The following is a 13938-nucleotide window of genomic DNA, read 5'->3' as shown; positions in this document are numbered from 1 at the left end:
TTACCATTACGACCTCGGGGAAACCTTGATTAGCATATGCAGGTGCAAAGACATTCTTAACCCTTCCCTAGGACATTCGGCTCAGAACAACCTCTCGTTCTCGGAAGCAATAACACGCACTTCCTCTTTTTTTAAGTAGCTTCATATTTTGGAATATCACGTGAGCCCCCGGGGGCACTTCGCTTGCTGCGTTTTAGTTTCGACGCAATAGACACTCCCGCAAAACACTTTACATACGTATTTCGGTAAAGGACCTGGTGCGAGAATCAGATGGAAGCATAAGTGAATTATCAGATCTGGATTCTCATAAAAGTGATCATTAAACATCCACCGACTATCGATCTGATCATAGACCTTTTTCAATCATTTTGACATTGTGCAGAATTTTTTTATGTAGCTTTTGATGTGATTTCTTAAATTTTGGTAACTACATGTATGTTTAGTGATACTTGAGCAACGAAACCATTTTTTTGTGTTTTACAATCATATGACAATATATTTATAGAGCCGGTTACGGATATGTCGCAGTATTTGTAATAAACACATCAATAACGGAAACAGTGCATACAATTTATCACGATTTCATAAAAAAGGTCCGAAATACATGATAATTTGTGAAACATTTCGCTAATATATCGATAACCAGGAAGATTGTTTCTGTCAAGCCATAACTACTTGTAATGCCCTGGACATTACACTGTGGTTCTTTGTGGTTTAGTTGAAATGTTGTGTTTGTTCACTTTTTAATTTGGCAAATATTAATTACGTCATAGACAACTAGTGTCAGATGACCAGATAAACTACTCTTGAAGTACCTGAACCTGGCAACATTTGACAAACGGAGAGATTTATCAACAAAATAAAATGACAATAGCAACGGTTTAATAGTGGCAGAAAAATGTCGAAATAATTGTAATATGTGGTTTAAAGTTTGATTGCTGTAAGTGTGTTTTCAAAAATATACCTTACATTTAGGTGAATAGTAAGTTTTCATTTTCACGCCTTGTGATCGCAGGAGTCTTTTGTCACGACATGAGGAGGAAGGGAAAGATTCCACGTTAGACTGAAAGGTACGTAACAGGAATTATTTGGCGACCAACGTGGGAGCGAGAAGTGAAAACTAATTTCGATCGCCGATCAGTGAAAAAATATTTGCTTCTGGCTTGAACTTTGTGATTCACTTGCGATTTCAGATTGCGTGATTTAGTTTCTGACTGCTGAAGCTTTAAAGACTTTTGCGGGTAGCTTCAGTTCACGTTATTCGGTTTCGTACATCTGAAATTTCAGAAACTTTCGCGAGTGACATCAATTTATGTACATTAGAGACAGGGGAGCACTTTACCTTACCTTTTTTATGTGGGAGGAGGCAATCTAATGCCCTGGACATTGCACTGTGGTTATTTGTGGTTTACTTGAAATGTTGTGTTTGTTCACTTTTTAATTTCGCAAATATTAATGACGTCATAGACAACTAGTGTCAGATGACCAGATAAACTACTCTTAAAGTACCTGGACGTGGCAACATTTGACAAACGGAGAGATTTATCAACAAGATAAAATGACGATAGCAACGGTTTAATAGTGGCAGAAAAATGTCGAAATAATTGTAATATGTGGTTTAAAGTGTGATTGCTGTAAGTGTGTTTTCAAAAATATACCCTACATTTAGGGGAATAGTAAGTTTTCATTTTCAAGCCTTGTGATCGCAGGAGTCTTTTGTCACGACATGAGGAGCAAAGGGAAATATTCCACGTTAGATTGAAAGGTACGTAACATAGTTCTAACTTAAGATTTATAAAATGTCTTTAGTACAACATATTTTAAATTTACGTTCCCAAATGGAACAATGCCGTCTCTCAGAAGACAAAAATATACCGTCCTGGTCGTTGGCCGGTTTCCTTTTGCAAGATGGCAAATCCCTCACATTTCCACTCTTAAGTTCCACCCTGGTTAAACTTATGAGACCCTACGTCACCCTAATGTAAATACTAGAGTCCCTACCCTTATTAACTCACACTGTTGCACCACAAGGAAGACCAAATGAACTTCCATCCCACAATAGTAGCCGTGGACTCTTATTGCCAGGACAGAGGTTCCGCTCAAGGTAACTTAATATATAAGGTAGCGCCATCCGAAAATTGCCGATCATGCACGAGCGCGTGACGTCAGGTGGGAGGATCGGTTATGCTCGGTGCCCCTTCGGTTATGTTCGTTCGGGGCTTGGCCGAAGCAAACGGCCGCTATCATTTCTATGCGAGTTTCAGAGAGGAAAAGTGTTTCATTACTTTGAGGGGTAAATATTAATTATCATACTTCGGGATGGTATTGAGGTATTCCTTTAAAACATGTAACTTTTAAAAGAGGGAAAATTGCGCATGCAAAAGTATTGTAAAAATTCATGTTTCTGAAACCTGATCGATATATTACAAAGAAGGTTATCCGTGTTCTCATTAGCATTTCAGATTTCATCATTTCATAAATCGTATTATGATTTTAATAAAAAACGTTGCATGCTAAAGAAGAATTGCATAGTGAAAGAGTTACAAAGAAAGAATTGATTGACAGATTTGGTTTATTTTTGCTTTTCTGTCTTTTTTTAAATATGAAAGGAAAACCCATAAGAGGTAGTCCCCCCCCCGTTGTTCTCTTTCTTTGTTTCCACAAGCCGGCCTCCTTGGCGTAGTGGTTAGCACATCGCGCTTCAACGCCAGGGGTCCGGGTTCGAATCCAGGCCTGGGCATGGATGTTTGTGAGTGTTCATTCATCAATTGCATAATTTCATCACTCAACCCTATCTTCGCAAATTAGCCAGAAGTGGCACAAGAAGGGAAGTAAAGTAAAGCAAATCAATCAATAAATCTTTGTTTCCACATATACTATCACATATACTAAATTCTCAATTTTCTCATTAAGGACAAATCAATGTCTTGCCCGATTGGATTCGAACCCGGGACCCCTGGCGTCGTAGTGCGCTGTTCTAACAACTCCCCCACGGAGATCGTCAGAGGCCTCCGAGGTACTACGGGCCTCACAGAACGTCACAGGAGTACTATCGGATTATAAATTATGGATATTAGAGTTTGGATAATAAATAAATAAAATATATAATATATAATCTATAAATAAAAAAACTGTTTTTTATTTATAGAATTTCAAAGAGAGTAATAGTTTGCAGTAGAGCAGTGGCACGGGTTCAACGCCCGAAAATGGCGCTCGGTGGCGCTCGCAGTGTTGCTAACTCCTCACTTGAAAAAATCACCAAGGTTTTTGTTTTTGGGTCTAACCTAACCTCAAGCAAGGAGCTGGCAACACTGCTTGAGGCTTTTCTCGCAGGGTTGCCAGCTGGGGCTCGCTGGGGCTCGCAGTGTTGCCAACACCTTACTCGAAAAAATCACCAAGGTTTTTTTCTTGGTCTAACCTAACCTAAAGCAAGGAGCTGGCAATACTGCAAGACAAGCCTCAAGCAGTGTTGCCAACCCCTTACTCGAAAAAATCACCAAGGTTTTTTGTTTTTGGGTCTAACCTAACCTAAAGCAAGGAGTTGGCAACCTTGCTTGAGGCTTTTCTCGCAGTGTTGCCAGCTGGGGCTCGCTGGGGCTTGCAGTGTTGCCAACACCTTACTCGAAAAAATCACTAAGGTTTTTTTTTCTTGGTCTAACCTAACCTAAAGCAAGGAGCTGGCAATACTGCTTGAGGCTTGTCTTGCAGTATTGCCAACATCTTACTCGAAAAGTCACCAAGGTTTTTATTTTGGTCTAACCTAACCTAAAGCAAGGAGCTGGCAATACTGCTTGAGGTTTTACAGTGCATAAAGCAATTTGCCAACCTACTGGTACTTTTACCATAGCTTTTTACAAAAAAAAAGAGAGGGAAGAGTTAAACAACCGACAGTGTTGCCAACACCTACCTACAGCTTTTTTTTTCTTGGCAAGGACTTAGCTAATTTATATACTGGTGTAACATACACTGGGCAAGAGAGCCGGTAATAAATATATACTGCCGTAAAAGAGAGAGGGATGGATGGATGGCAGCACAGTATGTGTGTGCGTGTGTGTGTGTATAATATGTAGCATTATTAACTAGAGTGCGTTGGCAACCCACCTATAACTAAAAAATAGAGATGCTAATGTTGCTGTAAGATAAAGAGAGAGACTAAGCTGGCAACAGTGGTGAGCGAATATGCATTATTTCCAAGTCCCGAGCGCCAATGTATATCGTGATTTTTGCAATCCTCTCTTGCGGCAACGATGCGCCACACACACACGTACGTACTTCTCTTTATTTCAGTATTGTGACGCAAACAAACAAATAATAATTGTTGTTTTTAGGATGCCTGGCCCCTAACCCCGCCAGGGTGCGTGGTGCCCAACCCAAAAAAGTTCTAATGGCTGCGGCTCTAGATAACCACACCTCTGTAGAGTTTCACGTGTTTTTTTTTTCCCCCAAACTTCTATGAAACCCTACAGAGGACCTCCGTAATGCATGCAACGTGTACTAACGACTCTAGTGTTATTTTGATGTTGTAATATTTTTGGATATAGAGTTTTATTGTGAGATATAGATAAAAATAATTATGTTTATTATAATATTTTTTGATGAAGATGGAGAATGTATGTGTGTATGTTACAAATAAAGTTGCATGCTTATTTTTTAGTGTGTATGTATGTGTATGTGTTTTTGATGTTCGACAGCATCTGAAACGATAAAAAAAAGAATTTTATTGTTAATTTTCTCATGTAAAAACAACAACAACAAAATTTTTGTGCAAAAATTCTGATTGTCTTGTGCTATAGTGCAAAAACTGATGATATTGTAATTCATAACTGATGAAATTAATATTGTAACTGATTTTGAACTAGTGAAATTTTTGTATTGTGCTATTGAAACTGATTGTGCTAGTACAAAAATTTCTTATTGTGCAAGAAAAGAGGTTAAAAACTTGTTAAAACTGCTCTGTGACCCTCTCGTTCTTCACGTCGTGGACAAAGGACTTCTCGGCGACCAGGATGACACTGCATACGGTATCCTCGGGCAACGGACTGTTGAACTCGCAGACGACCTTGATGTTGGTTCGATCGTTGACCACCACCTGCTTCCTCTTAGATGTGTTGATGACAAACATAGGTCTGCGGGTTTTGAATTCGCTGGGCGTGTAGTACATGTCCATGCTTCCCTCGGTCACGCGTTTGAAAGAGGTGTAAGCTTCGTAAAGTTTGAGGTAATCGTCTTTGGTCATGTCGAGGTTGTAATTCTCGCGCGGGAACACTTCGTTCCTGCCATTCTTCAGATAAACGTTCTTGATCTTGCAGTCGTCGAACTTGCTGGAATTTTTTTCCTGGTTGTTATCGCGACCGGTTTGAAAGAGCACTACGACGAAATCTGGCATGTCGAACTGTATGTTGTTGAACTGTGTCGTCACGTCGAATTCCATGTGACTCCCCGACGCCATCTTCTGCACGCACTGGTAACCGTGAAAGTGAATTGGCACCTGCGGACTCTTCAAGATCTCCGCTTTGTACTTGAGGGCGTAGTTTGTTTCGTATTCCACGATCGGCATTCTCAATTCCATGCTCCGGATGACGCACTTGGCCGCTTCGGGTAATGTGTTGGCTATCGGCGTGCCGTCGGCGTTCAAGTTGGTGTATCGCATCAGTGCGTTGTTGTCGTTGGCCGCTCTTCGAAACGTGACGCGCAATCCTCCCTTCCACATGATCTCCTTGTAGTCCGAGAAGAATCCCGGCAGCAGACGCATGGGAAAGAGCACCGTGTGACTTTTAGTCGATATTTTGGTCCCCGCTTCGAATCCTCCCGCCTGGTAGTATGCTGCGTCTGTTTTGGATAATTTCAAAGTTCCCACTGCCGTCGACGTGATGCCTGGATAGTCTATTCTGTCGATGACGGTGTTGTGTTTCCTCACCTCCACCTGCGAGAACAGGTGAGGCACGAAGTTGTCCACGAGTATCAAATTTGCATTGGGCGGAAACGCGTCTCCGCTTTCCTTCTTCACCACGTCGAATTGAAGGTAGAGGTCTGCTCTGTGAGGATGAACGAACCCATCGCCTACGTCCACGTCGTATTCGATCTCCCTGTTCGCTTCGTTCAAATTGGCGAACGTGCGACGGTTGGGAGGAAAAGATTGCAATTCGTAACTTTCGATTTGCTCCATTTTCACTATGTGTGTTATTTATTATATGTTGATCTCCACGATGGCAGTGGTTGTTGCACCTGCGAAATCCACCACGTCTCCTTTTTCGTTTGTCACCACCAACTCTATGTCGTCTATGCGGTTGCGGCATACAGGAAAATAGATCGGCGAAGAGGGTGTGTAGATGATCGGTTCCATGAACTCGGAACTGGGTTTGAAAGTGGCTATGATTCCTGTCTGCTTGTGACTTCCTAACAATCTGTCCGAGGATTTAGTGATCATGCCTTCCGCCACGTTGCAGTGAACGTTTAGAGTCTCTATGGCTAGAAATTTAGGAATGTTGGTTGCTGTGTGTTTGATGCCAGCTTCGAGTTTTGTGTCGTTCTCGAAACCTAAAAGTTCTCCCATGGTACCCAGGTCCACGGTCTCCGTCGCAGACACGATTTCCACTCTGTGCGTGACCGAATTTTGAGAAAAGTACGTGCCTTTGGGTAATTGAGCTTGCAAAGTGGAAAGATTGTATTGGCCTGGCGTGACGACGATGTGCTCGCTTCCGACGCTAATTTTGTTGTTGTGCTGCGTGACGTTAGGTATGAGGTACATGCTGTAGAATGCACGCAGAGCTACGGATTTAGGATAGACGATGTCGTCGTGCAGCGCGAGTTTCAAGATTGAAGATTCGCTCGTGAGATGGAACACGCCCATCGTGTTTAAGATTCCACAATGCTTTCTGAAAATGTTCCACCGACGGGTTATTTATTTTAGACATGTATGCGAGAACGGAAAGGCATAGGTGGCCGCAGTTAACATCGGTGAAACCCTGGATGCGTTTGTTATTGTAGTAGAGGTTGGCAACACTGAGATACTTCACCAACCTGGCAGGTGGTGTGCCACCGAACGAATCGAAAACAAATGCATTGTTATCGTCAATTTTGAGGTAGCATATCCAATGTGTACCAGGATTTTTGTAACTGTCCAGGTTGACCACGCCATACTCTTTTTTCTTCACAGCAGAGGGTAGAGAATCGGACATGAAAACACCCCTGAAGTTTTTTATTCCCAACAGTTCGATCAGAGATTCAATATCGAAGTTGGACAGGGCTTCTTCTTTTTTTTATATTTCTTCAAAGCATCGAGGTTGCTTTTTTGTTTTTTGGTCATACCTTTCCCCTTTTTCTCCATAGCCAGGTTGTGACGTTTCTGTTCTTCCAATTCTGCCTTATTCTTCTTCGAGTCGATGACGGTTTTCGCGATGGCGGCGCTTCCGCCGGCCAAACTTCCAACGGCCCCCAATGCCGCAAGGATGGCCGGGATGCTGAATATGAAACCTCCGATTTTTTGCTGTTTCCGCGAACGCTGCAAACGTCTCAATTGAGGTGTGCTGAGAAGTAATTTCATTCCGTGTCCTTTTGTCAAGCAAGAACGTTTCTTCTCGCGTTGTTTCTTGGTGAGTAACCCATCGAGGGCACCTAGATTTTTCAGATTGGAGTATGGTATCTGGTACACGACACCTTTGGGCTTCATGTTGATGCTCTATATGTTATCTTCACGGTATGTTATTTATATATATGTTCTGAGATTTTTTTTGTTTTGTGTAATTTTTTTTCGGTATGTTATTTATATATAAATATTCTGAGATTTTTTTTGTTTCGTGTAATTTTTTTCAAGGATATATTCCGCGCAGAGCCGTTACACAAATTCTATTACGTGCTTTGTTTTCTTACCAAGAAGTTCCTTTGTACCCTTGTACACGATTCGAGTTTTGTTCTCGATTAAAATAGCTAGCTTCTCGTCGGATAACATGTTAGCGTATCGATCTGGTAAAAATAGACTGTATTGTGCGTTGAGCAACAGACGCGCCTTGGGACCATACTGGGTAGAAACAATTGAACCGGAAGTTATCGTGTAAGGTTTGTCCACTTCCAATTCCTGAATTTTTACATATTCGACTGATGAATTTAGCATTTGTTTTAATGCTTGGGCGTCTAGTGATTGTTTACTCATTTTCATAAGATGGCAAACACAAATGGAGTTTTTTTTTTTACGTAGTGTTATTTATATACCGAAGAAATTTTTTTTCACGGGTTGAGAAACTTTTTTATTTCTACACACCCCATCCAAATTTTTGTTTCGTGTTCATGGCGATGGTGGTGCCCAGTGCTGCAATTCTTTCTCCCAGCGAAGCGTCTCTGCTAACGAATCTTTCGAAAGCTGCGTGCTCTAACTTTCTGTCTGCTTCGTGACGTGCATCCAGATCGGTGCGAGTGGTGTTGTAGGCGATGTCGTGATCTTTGCATGCGGCGTCCAACGGATTCACACCCTTGTCTCCTCTCTCCAATCTTTTCTCGAGTTTGGTACCCGGTCCGCAGTACTGGTAGCCAGGTAAATGCATCTCGAAAGGTAACTTGTTGATGATGTTGTTCACGAGTCCTTTTCCTTCAGCCACGTTCCAGAATCTCGGAGGCAGCGTGTTGATAATTTTGATGAGGTAACCTATGCCCTTGTCGTCGTTCACGATGAAGTTGGAAAGTTTGGCGCTGATCATGTCCACAATTCCTACCTTCTCGTTGTAGAAATTACGATTGCCTGCATTCTCCTCTCCTGCAATAACCAACAACCTGTCTATGAGCTTGCGCACGTCGTCCACCCACACAAACTCTTTGGGCAGGGTGTTGTAGAGTTTGACACCGCTGCCTGTTTTCACCTGGTTCCATATCGGCTTGATGAGATTCCTGTACTTCTCGCCGCTGCTGGATTTGACCCTATTCTGCGAGGCGTCGTTGTTCTGGTACAAGGCATCCGTCATGATCAAAATTTCCTTGTAACTCTGGTAATCTTCGTCGGTGTAATCTTTCGGCTGCTTTTTGGCAACGAGTTCCCACAGTCCCACCGTACCCGGATACCTGTTCCAACTATTCTTCTCGCCTAAATTAACTTTAATGTCGTTGCCTTCGAAGGTCACTTTCGATTTTCCAATCTTCCAAACCACACCGCCGCCTTCGTTGCTCTCCATGCTCGGATACAATCCGAACACTTCATCCTTGTCGAATTTCCCCGTGCTCAGGTAGTCTCGTGCCAAAGGTCCCAACTCGATCTTATCCAAAGACGATGGCGTGCTACCTATGGCTCGACGTCGTGGCGGTACGTCCTTCAGTTCAAACGGCGTCGAAGGAATGCTCGAAATGGGCGTGGGTACGGTGTAACTTTTAGCTGCAAGTGGTACGAGTTCGTTGATCAAATTTTTATTTTGTTCCGTGACGCCTTTAATTTCTTTACCTAGATCGCTGATGGCGTCGATCACAGGTTGATCTTGACGTTTCTTCTCTTCGTAGAATCCGCGATTCTCGGATTTCCACCCTTTGAAGCGTTTCGCGAGGTAATCGCGAAGCTTGAGATTTTCGTCTTCGATTTTTCGTTTCGTCATAACGTTATTTATACACGTCGTTTCTCACAACGTTGCAACGTTTAGAAAGTCGTTGATTTTATTTCTGTATTTTCCGTCGTTGGGTTTTCTCGTCATGTCGATCGTCGCGAATCCGAAATCGTCACTGTTCCAACAGTGGGAGCAGCAGCGTTCCGAAAATTGATTGTAGTTCATGTCTCCGCCTACGTAGTCATCGTACGCGTGCTTGAGGTTGGTGTGATCTTGACGAAACAAACATATAAAATTAGCGTTGTCGCGTACTAACTGTTTTGGAATTTTGGAAAACGTTTGAGCTAGGAAGAAGCAATCTATTCCTTTGTGACGACCTTGCATGAAAAAATTGCGAATTTCATTTTGATTTTCCAGGATGACATCGTCGAACACAACGACTGAATTTTCACGACAATCGTCGAGTGGTTTTATTTCCGAAGAGAACGTTGCAATGTCCAGACCATCGTACAGTTTTATCAGTTGCTGGTATTTCGCTTGCTCCAAACTTTTCGAGAACACGTAGAGGTGCCTGTTCTTCCAATCTAACCAATTCGGTGCGAGGAGAAAATTGTCCACGAGCAGTGTTGTTTTCCCACACCCCGAAGGACCTACGATTAGACAGCGGATGCTGTCGGGAAGCAACTCGCCGTTCTTTTTTTTTGTTTGACTTTCCGAATCCGGTAGACGCTTCACCACGTTCCACGTACTCACAAGATTACTTCGTTCGCGTCGATCCAACTCTTTTCCGGAAGTCCCAGCCATTTGACTTTCTCGATGAGGTACGTGTCGGGATGTTTTGTTTTAGAGAGTTCCTCTTCGTAAAATCTTCCTTTCAAAATCTCACCGCTACTATCTTTTATTATATACGTGTGTCGGTTTCCGGGTAAAACTCGAACCACCGTAAAAAGTTCCGTGCTCCAATTTTTTGTGAACCCCTTCTCGAAGGTGCGTTTGAATTTGCTGATCCTCACCTGGTCTCCAATTTTGAATTTTGATTTCTTGGTAGTCGTGGGAGTATACTTTGGACAGTAAACTGTAGAAATTAAACGTTGCTCGTCAGATTTCGTAACGTCAGCTGGCTTTATGCCTATCGTTCTGTGTACCGTATCATTATAGGTGTCGACGAGTTCCGGCAGTATGTCGACCCATTTGTAATTTCCTCGAAGCGTGAATCGTTTCCACATGTGTGTTTTCAAGGTTCGATTAAATCTTTCCACGATGCTGGCTTTGATGTGACTGAAGGTGGAATAATGTCGAATGTCCTGTTTTTGAATAAACTTTTGGAATACGGCATTGTAAAATTCCTTCCCCTTGTCTGTTTGCAAAAACCGAGGTCGTCTGTTGCTTTCGCGAAAAATTGTCTTGAATGCTTCCGTGACGCATGTCCCCGTTTTGGCTTTTAAAGGTACTGCCCATGCAAATTTCGAAAACGTGTCTATGACGGTGAGGAGGTACTTGTTGCCCTTGTTCAATTTATGCACATTTTTTAGATTGCCGCTACTCATCTCCACGAGGTCACTTTGCCAGAGGTCATCGATTCCCTTGGTTACCACAGCTAAACGTTCGTAGTTGCGACGTGCAGGTTTATGCAATTCTTCGACGATGGCTTGCCTAGACATTTTTTAGAGATTACGTTTGAAGAGAAGCACCAGCGTGATGGGATTCAAAGAGGGTGGCACTTCGCTCGTGTTTTGAATGATCAGCTTATCGCCGGCACTCACGTCGAAAACGGTAAGATCTTCGTCTTCGTGTATTTCATATACGTTGCGCGTTTCGTTCCAACGTGCCAGAGGAATATTTCCTGCTTTCTGGACACCACGATTCGATATCAAGGTCATGGTGGGAACGCTAGCTTTTCTGCCGTGAGACCAGTACGAAAATTCGTTTATCTGAATCGTGCCATCGAGGAGAAACTTGTAGTACGGATGATAAGGATGCAACATGTACAGTTTGTTACCTTCGACGAACGTGGAGATTCTCTGTTGATTGGGTACGCTGTTGATTTCGATGGCTTGCAGAGAATGCAGTTTAGCGAATTTAGTATCAACGCTAACGAGGTTGCTGTGAAGCTGTCCCAGTGTATTTTGTACAGGCAACAAATGTTCGACGATGGTATCCGTTACTGTAGAAAATGACGGTTTGATTTTCACTTCCACGTTCAACTGCTTGAAGTTTTCGTTGAGTTCTTGTAATTTGGCACCGAAAGAGGCCAGCGTCGATTCCTGCGTGGATTCCAGCACTCCAACTTGATCTCTGATGTTGACGACGATACTCTGAAGGTTTTCGACTTGATTTAATTTCGAACTTTTCTCGGTAAGATCGTTCACGATGCTTCGCATCTCGGTAAACTGCGTGTGAAGGTCGGCGACGCTCTACGAAGTGGGCAGCGTCGACACCAGCGAAGTAAGTTCGTCTCGAATCTGTTCCACGTTCGCCGTTTCCGTTTCTAGTCGTTTCAGCATACGTGATATGCTCCTTTTCAAAGCGTGTAATTCTTTTGAGGTGGGGAGATTGGCCACCCTACTCTCGAGATCGCTCAATGAACTTTTGATGTTGCTCGAATCGGATAGTGCCGTCACCGCCGATTTCAATTTTTCCAAATCTTCGCTCGAAGGTACGCTCGTCCGTAACGATTCCAAGTCACCCTGTATGTTGTCCAGTACGTGATGAAAATGAGCAAGATTCGTTTCGACGTTCAAATTTTCTAAATATTCGATCTTCTGCTGAACCGTGCTTAACGTGTCTTGTATGCTCGTCAACGCACTGGCTTCAGTGTGAATATTTTTAATTTCTTCGTTGATCAACTCCAGAGACGCCTGAAGCGTAGCGATGGTGGTTTGAATGTGTTCGAAATCTTGATAAGCCTCCAATTGAATTTTTATGTTCGCAACGCTTTTGCTGATGACTTGGAGTTCGTCTGACGATGGTAGGTTCGTCATGGTATCTTCCAAAGTCTGTAACTTGGATTTAATTTCTTCCAACGTGCCGGCGAATTCTTCTTGTAATTTGGAAACAACAACATGTAAGCGTTCTACATCAATATCCTTCACGACGGTTTGAAGTTCAGAGAAATTCTTTTCGATTGTCGAAGTTCGTTCTTCGATTTCGAGTTTCAATTTTTCCAAATCTTCATTTTTCGATTGAAATTGCTGCAATTTGGCCAAATCATTTTGAAGCTTATCCACGCTTAACTGTATATTTTGAACGTTGTCGTAAGAAGGTACGTCGACATAATTTTTTATGAGCGTTTTCAGTTCGGAATCGATTTTCAGAATGGGGTCGAGACATTGCGTTTGGAGCGTAGCGATTTCCGACTCTAAACTTTTGTTTAAGGTCTCCTGCAAAGCGATCAAATCGCTCCTCAACTTTTTAATTCGGACGTCCAACATGAGAATCTCTTCTGCGTGGTCTACACGCTTAGTGTTGCCGAAAATGTCGTTAGGCATTTTGGTTAACGGTTATTTATAATAGGATAGACGATTCGTAATTCAACGAAGAGAGGAATGAGTTTGTCGTAATCTCCTAGGAGTTCAACGTATAAACAATCTCCTGCAGAAACATCGTACGTAATGTTAGAAAGCATCTTGTCGTGCTTGATTCGAAAAATGTTCTTGCCGGTAGATATTTTGATTTCGCCTACGTTTTCCGGATTCACGGTGATTTGAAGTTTTCCATCGATCGGAATTTTGTAAAAATGTAAATTGTTGTTGAAGACGTAAAACATCTTGCCTACATCGTCATCCAATTTCGTCCAAATGCTATTAAGGTGAACAATCAGTAGACCGTTGAGTTTAGTTAACATGGAAGGTAGAAATTCATGATCTGTCGTCGCGCGGTGTACAGTCTCCATGTTGGTTTGTTTTCGGAAACCAAAGAGATTCATAGGTATGCTGGTTATTTAAAATACGGTCAAAGTTTTTTTGTAATGACAGTCAGTGTTTTTTTTTTGTAATAACTAACAAAATAATTTTTTTTGTCTTTTTTTGTTTTTGTTTTATGAATCTTCTGTTGAAGATGGGCATATGTTGCAGGTTTTGCTTTCTGCTAAGCGATAGTGCCCCCACGGCAGTGTGTGGATTCCACATTGGAGAACACACCTCTTGTCGTCGTTGGGATCCAGGGCAATCTTCCTCACTTTGTTGGTGGTCAACACATGGTCGACGCTCTGGATGCGCTGTTCTGCTCTTAGAACCGACGACCTGGTCTTGAGGCAATCCACGAAGTCCTCGAATGTGAGATGCTCCCGAACCACCTGTTTGCCGACACCCTTGGCCTTCTTGGTAACGCTGCCCTCGGCTTTGATGGTATAGGCCTTGGCGCGAAGACCTGCAAACTCAAGAATCACGTCTCCGTCCTTCTCATCTTTGAGTTTGCCAGG

The sequence above is a fragment of the Lepisma saccharinum genome, unplaced genomic scaffold (genome assembly GCF_977018435.1).
Source record: "Lepisma saccharinum unplaced genomic scaffold, izLepSacc3.1 HAP1_SCAFFOLD_93, whole genome shotgun sequence".
NCBI lineage: Eukaryota > Metazoa > Arthropoda > Insecta > Zygentoma > Lepismatidae > Lepisma > Lepisma saccharinum.
This window is presented reverse-complemented; position numbering follows the sequence as displayed.